The sequence below is a fragment of the Mesoplodon bidens genome, assembly GCF_964165515.1.
Source record: "Mesoplodon bidens genome assembly, chromosome: 6".
Classification (NCBI taxonomy): domain Eukaryota; kingdom Metazoa; phylum Chordata; class Mammalia; order Artiodactyla; family Ziphiidae; genus Mesoplodon; species Mesoplodon bidens.
The window spans coordinates 77994871-78014883 of NC_138162.1; the positions used below are offsets into that span (position 1 = coordinate 77994871).

The 20013-nt window shown below is 40.9% G+C and overlaps 1 long non-coding RNA gene across 1 annotated transcript in view; it reads right to left on the reverse strand.

The window, feature by feature from the left end:
* Positions 1-20013, reverse strand: part of LOC308619422 — a 98586-nt gene that overhangs the window by 56922 nt on the left and 21651 nt on the right. The gene's annotated exons all lie outside the window — the stretch shown is intronic.

Below are 20013 nucleotides of genomic sequence, written 5' to 3' on the forward strand. Positions count from 1 at the left end.
AAACATGCTAAATGAGTATTTAAAATATAGTCCTTTTTCAAAAATAGATTATTTTTTAGTCCAGTGGAAATTTGTAAGTGGGGTAGGTCAGTACCAGTGAAAAAATAAATCGTGTGTGTGTGTGTATGTATCTCTTGCTTCTAATGAAAGTTTCGTTGTCCCTCATTTACCTAGAACTCAGTTAAGTGGTGCGCTCTCCCATCTGGGACACAAAACTTAAAAGAAGTATTTAATTGGGCTGTGGTAACATGAAAATGGAAATTAGGGACTGTGCTCTTAATCTTTTCCTTGTGCAGGCTTTCAGGCCTATTTACTTCTATTTATGTACAATTCTAACTGGTTTAATTATTTATATTCTAAGACCCTGGGAGATTCCCATTTAAGGCGGCGAAAAGACTGCAAGCACAACAGCAGCTGGGGGAGGAATAAAAATCATGCTCTGACAAACTGGAAAAGCATCACGGTGTGTGGCCAGTGCCCCCCATACATCGGACCCTGGGAGCATCATCTCATCTCTGGTATCACCCGTATGAAGGATGAATTCTCAGGAAAACATTGTAAATGTTCAGTATTGTTTAGCATAATGTTAAGGGGGCAAGAAAATATATTACATAATTTTAGAAAGCTTTCTATTATGTTTCGCTTCCTGAGTGGATAGACCCTTTGCCACTAGAAAATAAAACTATCCAGAATGATTTATTTACCTCTTTGTGAAGATACAGAAAAGCACTGGGGTACGTAAAAGAGAGCCTGAGTTTTTTGGGGTTTTTTTTAATCAGAGTTTTAAAAATTTGATCCAAACTTCCACTTAGCTTGTTTGTTGACACTAGCCTCAGTTTTCTTGTCTGTAAAATGGAGAACCTAACCTGTGGCACCTGGGCCATGTGCAAAGCAAACACATGAAAAATACTATCACATGTGCAGCATAATTTCATATTCAGATTTGGGATTTCCCCCCAAAGTATGATTTATGACATCCTCTACTCAACCTCAAACTTAGTCAAAACACTTATTTTGGTTATCTTGGTGATGGATTCTGATTCCCTGGAACAATTTTTCTTGCCCCTTAACAGTACTTGTATTTTACTCCATCTTTTGCATAGCTTCTAAAACTAATAAGCCAACCTTATGTTTGACAGTTTGTATTAAATAATAGGTTTATAATAGGTTTCTCAAGCTATACCTGACTCGATATCCTAATAAACCTCATTGCTACTTCTGAAGAAAGACCCCTGTTCATACATGTAAAGTCTGTGTGGATTGGCTATACACAGTTGCCAAGGAAAGCGGACTTCAAACCTCCACGGTACACGCTAAGATTAAAGTAATTTTAGGTCATGACCAGTTGAATTCTTGGCATGGATTTATCTTTTGCAAATGAAAACAGCTACATACCAGAAAAAGAAGGAGGGGCACAGGTATGAAATTTCATATAAATTTACCCCGCTGTTCAAAACTATGACTTCATGACTGTCTTTCTGTGTATACTACTATTAGAGTAAGAAATGACTTCAGATCCTTGGCTTGACTTAATTAACCATGACATTTTAAAGATCCCAATTAGTGGCCCCTGCGAATTTATAAAACTGAGCTCACTTATATCCTGATGTTTGCTACAGAAACAATCTGAGCTCACCTGGTCCATTTTCTCTGGATGTATTATTTAAGATAAAATGTTTCAGCTCTCAACAAACTGGGTATAGAGGGAATATACCTCAACATAACAAAGGCCATATATGACAAGCCCATAGCTAACATATTCAAGAGTGAAACGCTAAGAGCTTTTTCTCTAAGATCAGGAGCAAGTCAAGGATGCTCACTCTTCCCACTTTTATTCAACATAACATTAGAAGTCCTAGCCAGAGCAATTAGGCAAGTAAAAAAGAAAAGGCATCGGAATCAGAAAGGAAGAAGTAAAGCTGTCACTATTTACAGATGGCATTATATTATAGATACAAAACCCTAAAGACTCCACCAAAAAACTGTTAGAACTAATAAACCATTTCAGTAAAGCTGCAGGATACAAAATCAACATGAAAAAATCAGTTGTGTTTCTAAACACCAACAATGAACTATCAGAAAGAGAAATTAAGAAAGCAATCCCCACCCCCAAAAAAGCAATCCCATTTACAATTGCATCAAAAAGAAATAAAATGCTTAGGAATAAACTGAATCAAGAAGGTGAATGATCTGTATACTGAAAACTTTTAGACATTGATGAAAGAAATTGAAGAAAATACACATACATGAAAAGGTATTTTATGTTCATGGATTGGATGAATTAATATTGTTAAAATGTCTACAGTACTCAAAGTGACCTACAGGTTCAATGCAATTCCTATAAAAATTCCAATGGCGTTTTTCACAGAAATAGAATAAACAATCCCAAAATTTGTGTGGAACTACAAAAGACCCTGAATAGCCAAAGCAATCTTGAGAAAGAAGAACAAAGCAAGAGGCATAACACTTCCTAATTTCAAACTGTAGTACGAAGCAATCAAAACAGTATGGTATTGACGTAACAGAGACACATAGATCAATGGAACAGGATTGACAGCCCAGAAATAAACCACCACATATTTGGCTAATTAATTTACAACAAAGGAGCCAAGAATATACAATAGGAAAAGGATAGTCTCTTAAATAAATGGTATTGCAAAACCTGGACAGCCACATGCAGAAGAATGAAAGTACACCATACACTAAAAAAAGAATGAAAGTTTTACACCACACAAAAACAACTCAAGGGCTTCCCTGGTGGCGCAGTGGTTGAGAGTCCACCTGCCAATGCAGGGGATGTGGGTTCGTGCCCTGGTCCGGGAGGATCCCACATGCCGCGGAGCGGCTGGACCCGTGAGGCTGGGCCCGTGAGCCATGGTTGCTAAGCCTGCACGTCCAGAGCCTGTGCTCCGCAACGGGAGAGGCCACAACAGTGAGAGGCCCGCGTATCGCAAAAAAAAAAAAAAAAAAAAACAACTCAAAATGGATTAAATAACTGAACCTAAGACCTCAAACTATAAGACTCCTAGAAGAAAACATAGGCAGTAAGCTCTTTGACATTAGTCTCGGTGATGATTTTTTTGGATTTGACACTAAAAGAAAAGGTAACAAAAGTAAAAAACAAATGGGACATCAAACTAAAAAGCTTCTACACAGCAAAGGAGAAGAAAATATTTGCAAACCACTTATCTGATAAGGGGTTCATATCCAAAATATACAAGGAACTCATACAACTCAATAGCAAAAAGTAAATAATGCAATTAAAAATTGGCAAAGGACTTAAGTAGACATTTTTCCAAAGAAGGCAAGAAAATGACCACAAGGTCCATGAAAAGGTGCTCAACATACTAATCATCATAAAAATGAACATTAAAACCACAATGAGATATCACATCACACCTGTTAGAAGAGCTCTCATCAGAGAGACAAGAGATAACAAATGCTGGTGAGTATGTCAAGAAAAGGAATTCCTTGTACACTACTGGTGAGATTGTAAATTGGTACAGTCACCATGGAAAATAGTATGGAGGTGCCTCAAGAAATTAAAAATAGGATTACCACATGATCTAGCAATCCTACTTTTGGGGATATATCCAAAGGAAACAAAACTATTATCTCAAAGAAATATATGCCCTTTACACTCATTGCAGCATTATTTACAATAGTCAAGATACAGAAACAACCTCAGGGTCTGTTGATGGATGAATGGATAAAGAAAATGTGAAACATATCTACAGCTATATCTTTACTTAGATATAGATATAATGAAATATTTATCAGCCTTAAGAAAAGAAGAAAATCTTGTCATTTTCAACAATATGGATAAACCTGGAGGGCATTACACTAAGTAAAATAAGCCATACAGAGAGAGACAAATACTGCATGGTATCACTTATATGTGAAATCTAAAAATAAATAAATGAATACATACATTTTTTTAAAAAAAGTCAAACTCATAGAAACAGTTGAAAAGTGGTTGCCAGGGACTGCAGGGTAGGAGAAATGGCGTGATATTGGTAAAAGGGTACAAACTTTTAGCAATTAAAAAAAAATAGAATGTTTCTATTCTTATATAAGAGAGAATAATCCAGAACCAGAGAGTTTAAGCCAATAAACCAGAACAGATTTTTTGAGCTGTCTACTGAAGACTTATTTAAACTGTTGAGGAAAACACCTGTACCCAACAGGAAAATTGGCTCACAAAGACTTTCTGCTGCTCTAAAAAGAAAAGTGAAGCCCATTGAAGCTCTATCCAGTTGGAAATATTAGTGCAAGACAAGCCTCTATTTCCACTTGTGGTTCTGTGATATGTGGGAGCATTGGTAATGCCACATCTTGACCCCAAAGTTTTTAGCTCCAATTTCTGCCATATTAAGTGGAAAAGTAGTTAAATTATATAGAAAGATAAAAGAGTGCCACTGCCCAGTTACATTAACTTCCTACCCCTTCCTTCAATGCTGAGATTTTTCCAAAAGAAAGTGAATGAAATAAAATCAGAAGAGAAATAAAAGTTTAAAATCTCCAAGTTTCAAAATTTAGGGTCAGGGTTGCTGTGTAAGGCTGCCCAGGCTGTGCACTGCACAACTCTCAGCATTACTACTTATGAAGATTACAACAACCACAATGTGATGTGAATGGTGCCACCTAGAGCTGTGCAAACTGTTCACAGCATATCCACCTGATCCTGCTGGAATTCATTTTGCCAGTTTATCAGCAATTCTCCTCAAATGCTTCACCAAACATTCCTAAAATCTGCCCTCCTACCCACCCCCAATTCAGGTCTACATCATTTCTTACCTGTATTATTGCAGAAGCTTTCTTGCTTCCACCTCCCTCCCTTTCTTTTAGCTCACCACCCATGCTGCCTCCAGAGTGAGCTTCCAAAAGTATAAATATGATCTTTACTTCTATACAACCTTAGCAGGACCAGGTCAGACAAGACCAAGTCCAAGTATCATAGCATAAAAAGTGAACTTCTCTGACCTAACCCTGCACTGACACCACAGTATAATTAAGCTTTTCTCACCCTTCGCTCTCAACATTTGGCTACAAGTCCAAATCCCCAGCTCCCTAAAGATGCTACGCTGTTTCACATGGTTCTGAGACTTGGCCAGCATTGAGTCCATTTTTGTCCTTATTACCCACTTTGCTGCCTGGGGCATTCATTTTACCTGAAAAATGTTCTCGCCACAACCTTGCTGACCCCTCCTGCACTCAGCCTCTTAACCTGGACACCCTTGATTGTTCCATAATCTCACAGCACCTCATGTTTCTCCTTCCCAGCACTGACGGCAATGGGAATTCACTACTCTAGAATTTTTCACTTCTCCTGGACTACACACTCCAAGAGGACAGAACTGCCTCTCCCCCATTTACTGCTGTAGCTCCAGCATCTAGCACAGTTCCTTGCATACAATAAGAGCTCCATAAATGTCAAATAAATGTGTTGTAATTATGTGTTTACCAGTACAGCCCAAATAAAGTTCAAATAAACACAGCTCCTGAAGTGTTAACAATAAATATAAATTCTATAGAAAAATGGTTGGGGGGGTGTCAGTTGAGGGTAGAGAGGAGGGGAGAAATCCTATTCCTCTACCCGTTTTAGATTGTTCAGCTGGGGGGCTATAAATTAGACTGGCAAGAGACAAATTAAGCAGAGAAAAACAAACAGAAGTTTATTAACATGTGCATTGCACATGGATTCACAGGTATTGGATACTCAGTATTGAGTACCTCAAATGAGTGGCTGGAATTTGGGCTTAATATACCAATTTAGGTTAAACAAAGGCAAAAGGGTTTTGGGTGGCTTTTGAGCATGTAAGGGAAGTAATGGGAAAGTGACCAGGAGAAGTATGATAAACAAGGGTTGTTTAGTAATGTTTGTTATGCAGATTTAAGTCGCTGCCTTCTCCATTGGTAAGAACTCTTAAGAGTCCTCCTCTTCCTGACAAAGGGGAGGAAGATAGCTCTACAAATGGAAATTTCCTTTATAAATGTAAATTTCCGAGGAGGGGAGTAGGAAGACTTGGACCTCACCTCCTACACATCAAAAATACATCTACATACAGAGCATTCTCACTGAAAACAAACTGAAGATGGTCAGAAAGACTCTTGTACAACCAGGGCTATAAGGAAGATTCACACAGAATTGGGTAGGAAGGGAAGAGAAGTGATAATGTCAGGACATGCACCCCTGGGAGGGGACACAGAGGAGGAGGGTGATTACACAGTCTCGGAGATCCTCACTAGGAAACAAGTAGCTCGAGCCACATATTGAGTGCCCCAGGCCTGGTGTCCAACACAGGGAAGACAAATCCCCGTAGCTGGTTTGAAAACCAATGGGACTAACAGGAGGGCTGTAAAAAACCTGGACTCTGCTCGTGAAGAGCACACACACATTTGCTCACTCCCAACACAAGGCAGAGGAAGCAGATTGAAACTACCGGGGACTCTGGCCGTTTTCCCATGACCACCCCAGCATGTGCACCAGCCTGAGCTGAGCACCCACTCCAGCCTCTATTGCTCCATAGTACAGCTCAACACTAGCCTGAGGGCGGCAGCCGAGGGGAGCCATTGTTGGCATTACAGAGGCAGCAAATCAGGAGAGGTCCAGGGCACTGACTGGGGCTAGGACCACCACAGCCCACTCCCCTACCCATGCCAAGTGCCCGCTCAAGCCCCACTTGCTCCAGCACTGCTCCCTTTTGGAGTGAGGGTGCCAGTACTGGGTAGTACACATTAAGAGGGAATGGAACCAGCTCAGACCCAGCCCCTCAGAGCTTTTGCTCCAGTAACTTGTGACCCACCCCTGCCCCCAATAGGGTGGTGCTGGCCACTGAGCATAGTAGAAGCCCCACACACCTGGCTCTGGCTCTAGCCCCTCCATCTCCAGCCTCACTTCCTACCAAGATGAGAGTTGCCAGCACACTCTGTGGGGAAGATATGACTCATTCTCACATCAGATCAGCCTCTACCACCAAAGCCACTGGGCACTCACAGACTGTACAGGGACACTCCCACACAAGAACATCCCTTCAAGACCTAAATAGGTAACTATTTCACCTGATTTCATAGAGAAATTAGGCAAAATGAGAAGACAGAGGAATTTTTTTCAAATGAAAGAACAAGAGAAAATCTCTGAAAGAACAACTAATGAAACAGAAATAAATAATTTACCAGATAAGAGTTCAAAGCATTAGTAATAAGAATGCTAATTGTATTAGGGAAAAGAATAGATGAACACAGTGAGAACGCTAACAAGGAACTAGAAAATGAAAAAAAAAAAGAACCAGTCAAAACTGAAGAATACAATAACTGAAATGAAAAACACACTAGAAGAAATTAATAGGAGGCTAGGTGATACAGAAGAATGTATAAGTGATCTGGAAGATAGAATAATGGAAATAATCCAATCAGAACAAAAAAAACCCCACAGATTTTAAAAAATGAGAATAGTTTAAGGGACCTCTGGGACAACATGAAGCATACTAACATTCACATTATAGGAATCACAGAAGGAGAAGACCCAGAGAAAAGGATCGAAAATGTATTTGATGAAATTATGGCTGAAAACTTCCTGAACCTGAAGAAGATATCCATGTACAGGAAGCACAGAGGGTCCCAAACAAGATGAACCCAAACAGACCCACACAAAAACATATCATAATTAAAATGGCAAACGTTGAGGATAAAGGGAAAAATTATAAAGGCAACAAGAGAAAAACTAAAGACTCATATACAAGGAAACTCCCACAAGGCTATTAACTGTTTTGTCTGCAGAAACTTTGCAGGCCAGAAGGGAGTGGCATGATTTATTTAAAGTTCTGTATGGGGAAATTCTGCAACCTAGGACACTCTACACAGCAAGATAACTATTTAGAATTAAAGGCGAAATAAAGAACTTCTCAGACAAGCAAAAACAAAAAGATTTCATCAATATTAAACCTATCCTAAAAGAAATGTTAAAGGGTCTTCTGTAAGTGGAAAAGAAAAGGCTATAACAAGAGTGAGAGTCAATAGGAAAGGAAAAATCTCACTAGTAAAGGCACATATACAGTAAAGTCTGTAGATCAACAACTTAAATAAGCTATTACAAAGACTAAAAGACAAAAAAAATTGTAAAATCAACTATAACTACAATAAACAGTGACAGGATAATATGAAGATATAAAATATGACAGCAAAAACACAAAATGTGACAGAGGGGAGTAAGAAAAGGTAGATCTTTTGGGATATGTTTGAACTTAAATGACTACCAGTTTCAAACAAGTAAACAAAGTTATAGGTCAACATATACAAAGCATATGGTAACCAATAATCAAAACCTACAATAGATATACAAAAACTAGAGAGCATACCACTGCAGCAAATAATCAAGCCACAAGGGAAGAAACTAAAAGAAGGACAAAGAAGAACTATAGAAAGAACCAGAAAACAAGTAACAAAATGGCAATAAGTAAATACCTATCAATAATCTCTTTAAATGTTAATGAACTAAATGCTCCAATCAAAAGACATAGAGTGGCTGATTGGATAAAAAAACATGAGTCATCTATTTGCTGCTTACAAGAGATTCACTTCAGAGCTAAAGACACCAAGAGACTGAAAGAGGATGGAAAAAGATATTTCATGCAAATGAAAACGACAAGAAAGCATAAGTAGCAATACTCATATCAGACAAAATAGACTTTAAAATAAAGTCTATAACAAGTAACAAAGAAAGGTATTATATAATGATAAAGGGATCCATACAAGAAGAGGATATAATGCTTGTTAACATATGTGTACCTAATATAGGAGCACCTAAATATATAAAGCAAGTATTAACAAACATAATAGAAGAGATTGACAACAATACAATAATAGAGGGGATTTTAATACCTCACTTACATCAATGGACAAATAATCCAGACAGAAAACCAATAAAGAAATAGTAATCTTAAATGCCTCATTAGATCATCTGAACTTAATAGATATCTTCCAAAAAACAGCAGAATACATTCTTTTCAAATGAACAAGGAGCATTCTCCAGCATAGATCATATGCTACTTCACAAAACAAGTCTGGGGGCTTCCCTGGTGGTGCGGTGGTTGGGGGTCCGCCTGCCAATGCAGCTGGGAACACGGGTTCGTGCCCCAGTCCGGGAAGATCCCACATGCTGCGGGGCTGCTGGGCCCGTGGGCCATGGCCACTGGGCCTGCGTGTCTGGAGCCTGTGCTCTGCGGCGGGAGAGGCCGCAGTGGTGAGAGGCCCGCATACCACAAAAAAAAAAAAAAAAAGTCTGGACAAATTTAAGAGGATAGAAATTATATCAAGAAATATTTCTGACCACAATAGTATGAAACTAGAAACCAATTACAGGAAGAAAAGTGGGAAAAACACAAACACATGGAGACTAAACAACATGATACTAAAAAAATCAATGAGTCAATGAAGAAATTAAAGAGGAAATCTGAAAATACCTTGAGACAAACGAAAATAAAAACACAACTTTCCAAAATCTATGGGACGCAGCAAAAGCAGTTCTAAGAGGGACGTTTACAGCTATATAGGCCTACATCAAGAAACAAGAAAAATATCAAAAAGCAGCCTAACCTACTATCTAAAGGAATTAGAAAGAGAAGAACAAACACATCTGAAAGTCAGCAGAAAGAAGGAAATAATAAAGATCAGAGAGAAAATAAATAAAATAGAGATAAAAAACATTAGAAAAGATCAATGGGGCCTCCCTGATGGTGCAGTGGTTAAGAATCCGCCTGCCAATGCAGGGAACACGGGTTCAAGCCCTGGTCCAGAAAGATCCCACATGCCGTGGAACAACTAAGCCCATGCCCCACAACTACTGAGCCTGCACTCTAGAGCCTGCGAGCCACAACTACTGAACCCGTGTGCCACACCTACTAAAGCCCGCGCACCTAGAGCCCATGCTCTGCAACAAGAGAAGCCACCACAATAAGAAGCCCGCGCACCACAACGAAGAGCAGCCCCTGCTCACAACTAGAGAAAGCCCGTGTGCAGCAATGAAGACTCAATGCAGCCAAAAATAAATGAATAAATAAATAAATTTATTTTTAAAAAATCAATGAAACCAAGAGCTGCATTTTTGAAAAGATAAAATTGATAAGCCTTTAGCTATGCTTATCAAGAAAAAAGACAGAAGACCCAAATAAACAAAATAAAAAATTAAAGAGGAGAAATTTTTAAAAAGACAAGATATCACAGAGATATCAAAAATCATAAGAGAATACTACAAATAGGTGTATGCCAATAAATTGGACAATCGAGAAGAAATGGACAAATATTTAGAAAAATGCAGCCTTTGGGACTTCCCTGGTGGTCCAGTGGTAAAGAATCTGCCTTAAAATGCAGGGGACGTGGGTTCCATCCCTGGTCAGGGAACTAAGATCCCACATGTCGCGGGGCAACTAAGCCCGCATGCCACAACTACTGAGCTCACATGCCTCAACTAGAGCCCACATGCTGCAAACTACAGAGCCCACATTCCCTGGAGCCTGCACGCCACAACTAGAGAGAGAAAACCCGCACGCCACAGCTAGAGAGAAGCCCGTGCACCACAACAAAGAGCCCGCGCATTGCAACGAAAGATCCCGCATGCCGCAACTAACACCCGACGCAGCCAAAGATAAGAAAAAGTAAAATTTAAAAAATACAGCCTTTAAGACTGAATCATGAAGTAATAGACAATCTGAACAAAATGATCACTAGTAGTGAAACTGAATTTGTAAAAAAAAAAAAAAAAAAAAAAAAAACCCAGCATATAAAAGTTCAGGACTTGATGGCTTCACAAGGAATTTACCAAACATATAAAGAAGAGCTAATGCCTATCCTTCTCAAACCATTCCAAAAATTGAAGAGGAGGGGACACTCCCAAATTCATCCTACAAGGTCACTATTACCCTGATACCAAAACCAGAAAAAGACACTAAAAAAAAAAAAGTACAAGCCAATATCTCTGATGAATATAGATGCAAAAATACTCAACACAATATTAGCAAACAATACATAAAAAGGATCATACACCATGATCAAGTGAGATTTCCAGGGATGCAGGGTGGTTCAATATCCACAAATCAATCAATGTGATATACCACTTTAACAAAAGGAAGGATAAAAATCACATGATCATCTCAATAAATGCAGAAAAAGCATTTGACAAAATTCAACATCCATTCATGATAAAAACTCTCATCAAAGTTGGTATTGGGGGCTTCCCTGGTGGCGCAGTGGTTGAGAGTCCGCCTGCCGATGCAGGGGACACGGGTTCGTGCCCCTGTCCCGGAAGATCCCACATGCCGCGCAGCGGCTGGGCCCGCGAGCCATGGCCGCGGAGCCTGTGTGTCCGGAGCCTGTGCTCCGCAGCGGGAGAGGCCACAGCAGTGAGAGGCCCGCGTACAGCAAAAAAAAAAAAAAAAAAAAAAAAAAAAGTTGGTATTGGGAACATATCTCAACATGATAAAGGCCATTAATGACAAACCCACAGCTAACATCATACTCAGTGAAAAGCTGAAAGCATTTCCTCTAAAATCAGGAATAAGACAAGGATGCCCACTCTCACCACTTCTATTTAACATGGTATTGGAAGTCCTAGCCACAGTAATCAGATAAGAAAAAGTAAAAGGCATCCAACTTGCAAGGGAAGAAGTAAAACTGTCACTATGCAAATGACATGATACTATATATAAAACCCTAAAGTTGCCACCAAAAAACTATTAGAACTAATAAACAACTTCAGTAAAGTCATAGGATACAAGATTAACATACAGAAATCTGTAGCTTTTCTATACACTAATAGTAAACTGTCAGAAGGAGAATTCAAGAAAACAATCCCATTTACAATTGATTTGAAAGGAATAAAATACCAAGGAATAAATTTAACCAAGGCGGTGAAAGATCTATACTCTGAAAACTGTAAAACACTGATGAGGGAAATTGAAGATGATACAAAGAAACGGCAAGATGTTCCATGTTCATGAACTGGAAGAATATTTTTTTTAATGTACATACTACCCAAAGCAATCTACAGATTTAATGCACTCCCTATCAAAATACCCATGACATTTTTCACAGAACTAGAACAAAAAAATCTTAGAATTTATATGTAACCACAAAAGACCCCAAATAGCCAAAGCAATCTTGAGAAAAAAGAACAAAGCTGGAGGTATCACACTCCCTGACTTCAGACTATACTATAAAACTATAGTAATCAAAATAGTACGGTACTGGCACAAAAACAGACTCATAGATCAATGAAACAGAATAGAGAGCCCAGAAATAAGCCCATGCTCCTATGGTCAATTAATCTATGACACTGGAGGCAAGAGTATACAATGGAGAAAAAACAGTCATTCCCTGGTGGGGGAACTAAGATTCTGCAAGCTGCAGGCTGTCAAAAAAAAAAAAAAAAAAAGAATAAAAAATGTGGGCGGGGGCCTCCCTGGTGGCGCAGTGGTTGAGAGTCCACCTGCCGATGCAGGGGATACGGGTTTGTGCCCCGGTCTGGGAGGATCCCATATGCCGCAGAGCGGCTGGGCCCGTGAGCCATGGCCACTGGGCCTGCGCGTCCGGAGCCTGTGCTCCGCAACGGGAGAGGCCACAACAGTGAGAGGCCCGCATACCGCAAAAAAAATAAAATAAAAAATAAAAAAATAAAAAAAAATGTGGGCGGGAGTGTTTGCATAAAACCTAAGCACATTCTCCTATATACTATAAATCATCTCTAGATTACTTATAATACCTAACACAATGTAAATGGTATGTAAATAGTTGCCAGCTCCCAGTAAATTCAAGTTTTGTTTCTTAGAAATTTCTGGAATTTGGGGGGCGGGGGATTTTTTTTTTCTTGCCAAGCCATGCGGTATGAGGCATCTTAGTTCTCCGACCAGGGATTGAACCCATGCCGCCTGCAGTGGAAGCGCAGAATCCTAACCACTAGACCGTCAGGGAATTCCCCAGAGAAGAATATTGTCTATTCACAGTTGGCTGAACACACGGATGCTGGACCCGTGGATGCACGGATGCTGGACCCGTGGATGCAAACAGCTGAATATATATATTTATCATAAACTGTGTCATTAACATTAATAGGTCATGAGCTTGTTATTTCTAAATTAATGAATACTTTGAATATTAAATTAATAAGTACATAAAAATTTCTCAGTTTTAATTTTAAATATGGGGCTTCCCTGGTGGCACAGTGGTTAAGAATCTGCCTACCAATGCAGGGGACACAGGTTCAAGCCCTGGTCCAGGAAGATCCCACATGCCACAGAGCAACTGAGCCCGTGTGCCACAACTGCTGAGCCTGCGCTCTAGAGCCCGAGAGCCACAACTACTCAAGCCTGTGCACCTGGAGCCCGTGCTTCGCAATGGGAGAGGCCACCGCAATAAGCCCGCGCACTGCAACGAAGAGTAGCCCCCGCTCGCCGCAACTAAAGAAAGCCCGCGGCACAGCAACGAAGACCCAACGCAGCCAAAAATAAATAAATAAATATATAAATTTAATTTAATTTTTTTTTTTTTTTTTGCGGTACGCGGGCCTCTCACTGTTGTGGCCTCTCCCCTTGCGGAGCACAGGCTCCAGACGAGCAGGCTCAGTGGCCATGGCTCATGGGTCCAGCCGCTCCGCGGCATGTGGGATCTTCCTGGACCGGGGCACGAACCCGTGTCCCCTGCATCGGCAGGTGGACTCTCAACCACTGCGCCACCAGGGAAGCCCCTCCCCAAAATTTTAAATATGGTAAAAATGAATAGATACAGTATACACAAACAAAAGCTCTTTGGAATCCTCGATAACTTTTTTTTGTTAATAGACTTACCCAGGCCCCCTGCATTGGGAGCACAGTCTTATCCACTGTGCCACCAGGGAAGTCCCTAGAGCAGTTTTAGTTTTACAGCCAAATTGAGCAGAAAGTAGAGATTTCCCATAGGCCCCCTGACCTCACACATGCACAGCCTCCCCTATTATCAATATCCCCCTGAGACTGGTACATTTGCTATAATTGATGAATCTACATTGACACATCATAATCACCCAAAGTGCACAGTTTACATTAGTTCACTGTCTTGGTGGTGTACATTCTAGTTTTTTGGACAAAATGTATAATGACATGTATCAATTATTATACTGAAGAAACTGAAGACATGACAACCTAAAATATGCTGCTTTGGCATACTGACTATTTTGAGCTGAAGGCACTTGGAAAAACAGCAAATGCAGGGAGAGGCTTTCTCTGAACTGCCCTTATCTGTCACCTCCTTTGGAGGCAAAAGAAATTCACTTGTCATAAATCCCCCCCCCCAGGTAGTTTCACAGCCAGGGAAGATTGGATTTTATCACACTCAGACAAATTTTGTCACAAACTAGTGCTGGGAAGGAAAATTTTTCCTTGTAGTTTCTTCTGGCTGCTCTAAGAATTAAATTGACAGGAGACAGGCTAACAGGGGGAAAATCAAACAAAAGTTTAATAGCGTCTGCACATGGGAGACACCCAGGAAAACTGCATAACTTGCCAAAATGGCCAAAACCCTCCCCTTAAAATACCATCTTCAGCTAAAGACACAAAGGATGTTGGTGGTAGTGTTTTGGGACTTCAAAGGGGAGGAAGACAATTCACATGGAGATGGAAAAGCCAGTGTTTGGTAAACAAGTGTTTGCTGGGGGCCAAGCACAGACAATGAGACAGAGGGGATTTTCAGCACCAACTGCTAAGTTCCTCTTTGTCTACCATGCCTGATTCATATAATACTATAGTTATCTGCGGTGATAGTTCATTTCGTGGAACAGGCTCTCTGTATAAATTATTTTAGGCAGTTAGGGGAAAATGTCAAAGGTTCTTCCTAAGGTTTGGGGGCCATGTTTGTTTTCAGCTTGAAATAACTCCCATGCCAAAGAGACATATTTGGGGTGGCAAATTTTGCCCCCCTACATTTTCATATCTCCTATCTATTCTTCTAAGGGTGCATTCATCTTTTCTAAAAATTATTTACTTTTCTCTAAACAGCCTACATCCCCCCCAATAAAGATGTTATAAAAACTCTCAAAATAGGGGCTTCCCTGGTGGCACAGTTGTTGAGAGTCCGCCTGCCGATGCAGGGGACGCGGGTTCGTGCCCCGGTCCGGGAAGATCCCACATGCCGCGGAGCGGCTGGGCCCGTGAGCCATGGCCGCTGAGCCTGCGCGTCCGGAGCCTGTGCTCTGCAACGGGAGAGGCCACAACAGTGAGAGGCCCGCGTACCACAAAAAAAAAAAAAAAAAAAAAAAAAAAAAAACTCAAGTATCATTGCTTTTTGGGGTATTCTCTTTTCTTCCTGTGATGTCCCCGTGCATACGATATTAAAAATTAATACATTTGTATACCTTTTCTCCTGTTAATCTGCCTGTTGTCAGTTTATTTCATAGACCCAGCTCTTGAACATAGGATGATAGAAGGAAAGTGTTCCCCCTGTCCCGTAACTGTATCGTACAGAGTAGTGTCCTACAAGTTCTCTGTGCTCTGTCTCAATAACTGTTAAGAGTATAAGAGATCTTGAGATTTTTTTTTAAGTTTGGGAATCACTTCACCATCCTATCCCACTAGAGATCCACAGTCCCACCCAGGTTTCCTGAATTTCTGGAATTGCTGTGAAACTCCAACTTCAGACCCTCAAAGGCCTCTCACAGTGTCTCCTAGCTGTTGTCCAAGAACCCTCTCCCCATTTGGGCTTCCTAATTTTTTTTCCCCCTTTTAAAGGCCTTTTGTCCTTTCATTCAGTTCTGTGGTATGTCACCTGCAGGGTCCTGCTTCTTCCAGATCTGACAGCCAGTCCTTTGAAACCCCAAAGGACACATTTATAGGGCACAGGGGGATGGAGGAGGGGAGAAAGTGAAGAGCCTTTTCATTCATCTGCCCTCAGGGTGTGCTATCCACAAGATAATGGGACCTGACTCCTTTCTTCTAACTGAGATGTGCCCAACCCTGGGGGGAGGAAGCAGGAATCAGAAACGGGAACCCTGCCTCCTGCTCTGGGTTGGAGCTCTCTGGAGGGGTAGGGGGCTCTACCCTGCTATATGCCCTGACATTGCTTCCAGGGCAGACCACCTGCCTCTGGAGGCTCATGGTGGGAAAAGCCAGAGCAACTCTGGTAGGTGGGGTCTTGCAGAGCTTTTATAAAGAATTAGTAAGGGGACAGTTGAAAGACTGCAGGATGCCATAAAAACATCACAGTAGACACCTTTCCAGACACTCACTGGAATGTAAATGGAGCTCAGCCTCCATCCTATCACAACTGACCTGGTCTCATCTTTGAGGTTCACGGAGCTATGTGACTCTGTAGAAGAACTCCAGCTCTGGTCTGGCTGTTCGTTTCCTCCCTCAGGATTTTTCACCAATGTTTACAAAACTTTTGCTCAAACTACCCCAAGCTCAAGGTAAAAAGTGCAAGCCATACAAAAAGGTAAAATCATTGGACTCCCAGGGAGAGTTCTGTTCACTAAGCAAACTCCTGGACAAACTCCAGGGGCAGAGCAGAGATCTGCATCTCTGACCAACTCCCCAGGGGGATTCTTATGTAAACTGCAATCTGAGAGCAGAAGGAGAGAAATTAAGGGCTTTAGAGATGCTAAGAGTGGTTATTTGGAAAACCATAGAATAGGGTGGATTCTGAAAAGGAGGAGAATCCAGACCTTTCTTTCTGCTCAGAGAGAAGCCTGAAAAGGGCAATTATTTCCTGGAGAACTAGCCAACTCAGGTGGAAGGAAGTAGCCTGGGTGGGAAGGGAGGGAGGAAGTTGGAAGCAGGGATTATTAACATCCCCTGCCTCACCCCTCATGGCCTCCCTGGTGGCACAGTGGTTAAGAATCCGCCTGCCAATGCAGGGGACACCGGTTTGAGCCCTGGTCCGGGAAGATCCCACATGCCGTGGACCAACTAAGCCCCTGTGCCGCAACTACTGAGCCTGCACTCTAGAGCCCGTGAGCCACAACTACTGAAACCCGCGCGCCTAGAGCCCATGCTCTGCAACAAGAGAAGCCACCTCAGTGAGAAGCCTGTGCACCTCAACGAAGAGTAGCCCCCGTTCTCCGCAACTAGAGAAAGCCCGCGCACAGCAACGAAGACCCAACGCAGACAAAAATAAATAAATAAATAAATAAATAAAATGTATATTTAAAAAAAAGAAAACATTCAGGGCTGCGTTTGGCTGCAATCCTATAAATACATTCTTCTCTCAGATCGGACACACGAATACAGAAGACTGGCCATTAAAAAGATAAACAGTATTAATAATATTAATAATCATGATTGCCAGTAGTGTTGAAATTTTCTGGAACCCTTTCCTGAGTTGCCTAATGCCCAGAGAAGGAAAATAACAGTGTTTAGTAGACATAAATTATAGGATCAGTGCACGTAGATATCAGTGCACATAGATGATGAGCCAAGGCTTGTAAGTTGGTTTTGTTTTGGTCTAATTAGATGTTTGTGGTGTGTGTGTGTTTAATTTCACTTTTTTTTTTTTTTTTGGCCTCTGACTCTTCCTGATTTAAAAACAAAACAAAACAGGGCTTCCCTGGTGGCGCAGTGGTTAAGAATCTGCCTGCTAATGCACGGGACACGGGTTTGAGCCCTGGTCTGGGAAGATCTCACACTCCGCGGAGCAACTAGGCCCGTGAGCCACAACTACTGAGCCTGCGCGTCTGGAGCCTGTGTTCCTCAACGGGAGAGGCCGCGACAGTGAGAGGCCCGGGCACCGTGATGAAGAGTGGCCCCCGCTCGCTGCAGCTGGAGAAAGCCCTTGCACAGCAACGAAGACCCAACACAGCCAAAAAAAAAAACAAAAACAAAAAAACTTTAAAATGGTAGGAAGTGACATACACCCTTGATGGATCTGTGTTTATGTTAAAATATTGGCTTAGTAAATTTAACTGAGAAGAGGAAACTGTTAAAGGCAGTGTTTCTGCCTTTATTTAATGATTCCTTTATCCAACTGACTTTTATTGATTGCTTATTTGATCCAAGCCACGTGCTAGGATACAAAGGTCAATGAAGGCATACCCTCCTCTCAAGTAATTCCCTCCTCTCAAGGAAGTCATGGTCTTCTGGAAGAAATAGAAAAGTAAACGAATAAAATGCATTGTGAAAAGAGTGCGTACTATAGGCATACAGAGACCACCTTACATTTATCTAAGAATATGTAAGACTGTTTTTTAAAGTTATAAAAGGAAAAAAATTAAAAATAAAATTAAAAAAGATACTACATGGTACCAACAGTCCAGCAGCTTTTTTTTTCTTTGATTGACTGATTGATTCTTTTAATTCAAGTAGTTGATTTTCGGTGTGTGTGTGTGTGTGTGTGTGTATGCACGTGTGCATGCTTTGTTTTTCACTGTACAATATTCCCTGGAGATCGTTCTACAGTAAAGAAAAAAATGTTGCCTGCCATTCCAGTTTTATAGGGATCAAGCCATTATCCACTGCAGTGCACCTTGTGGGAATTCAGAATAGAGAAAAACAGGAAGCATTCTGTGCTTTGGATATACCAGACCCTAGATAGTTAAGATACATAACTAAGGAAATTTTTCAATGACCCCAGATTCTTGCATGTTTCCATACATAGAAAAGCACTAAAAAAGAATGAAATAATGCTATTTGCAGTAACATGGATGCAACTAGAGATTATCATACTAAGTGAAGTCAGAAACAGAAAGACAAATACCATATCATTTATACGTGGTATCTAAAATATGACACAAATTAACCTATCTACAAAACAGAAACAGACTCATGGACATAGAGAACAGACTTGTGGTTGCCAAGGAGGAGGGGATTGGGGGAGGGATGGGGTGAGAGGTTGGGGTCAGCAGGTATACGCTATTACACATAGAATGGATAAACAACAACTCCTACTGTAGAGCACAGAGAACCATATTCAATATCCTGTGATAAACTATAATAGAAAAGGATATTTAAAAAAACAGAACATATATATGTGTATAAATGAATCAATTTGCTGTGTAGCAGAAATTAACACAACATTGTAAACCAAATACACTTCTATAGGAAGAAAGAAAGAAAAAAAGAAAGAACTTGAGATGTCTGTTCAACAATATTTTTCTGCTTGACTACATGTTTTTCTCAGCAAAAAAGTTCGTATATATCCTGGGTCCTCCCTTCCAGCTTCAGAACGGTTTCCCCAGGCTATATTCCTCAGTAAGACACTAAAAAAATTCTACTTACAGCTCTTATATAGTGCGTTTTTTTCAAGAGGACGCTACCGAGTAGCTGTGCATTTTTGAATAGATCCTCTGGCCCTAGGTGAGTCGTGGGTAGGAGGAAATGGGACAGTGGAGACTGAACCAGGGAGGAGAGTTAGCCATGGTGGGGCTGTTGCATTTTCATGATTTGATGCCTGGTTGGGAGTGGAAGGCATCCGGGCTGGTGCTCCATGTAACGGGCACTTCACTCACCCTCTTGCATTACTGTACGGTTTCTCTAGTGTAAGAGGAAAGTGTTGTAACTGCTAGGGTAAAACTGAAAAGCTATTCTATTTATGCTGCAGATATGGTGGGCTAAGTGCTGGTGTTCAATAATTATTGTGGTAAATACAATTTACTGTAAGGCTTAAGATCTAGGTAAGTCCATAGGAGGATGTTAAGCATATATAATTCTTTTGGGGGGGGCAGCATGCCACGTGGCATATGGGATCTTAGTTTCCCACCACGGATCAAACCCGTGTCCCCTGCAGTGGAAGCGTGGAGTCTTAACCACTGGACCACCGGGGAAGTCCTGATCTCATCTTAATGTAACTACCTCTGCAATGACCCTACTTTCAAATAAGTTTACATTCTGAGGTACTAGGGGTTAGGGCTTCAATATATTTGGGGTCGGGGGGAGACACACTTCAACCTATCACAACCCCTCCCGCAATATCTAAACAACCCTAATTAATAAATCTCCACTCAATGTTTCAGACATATAAGAGTTCTAAAACTTCAATCTGTTTTAAAGATTTTGCCATATA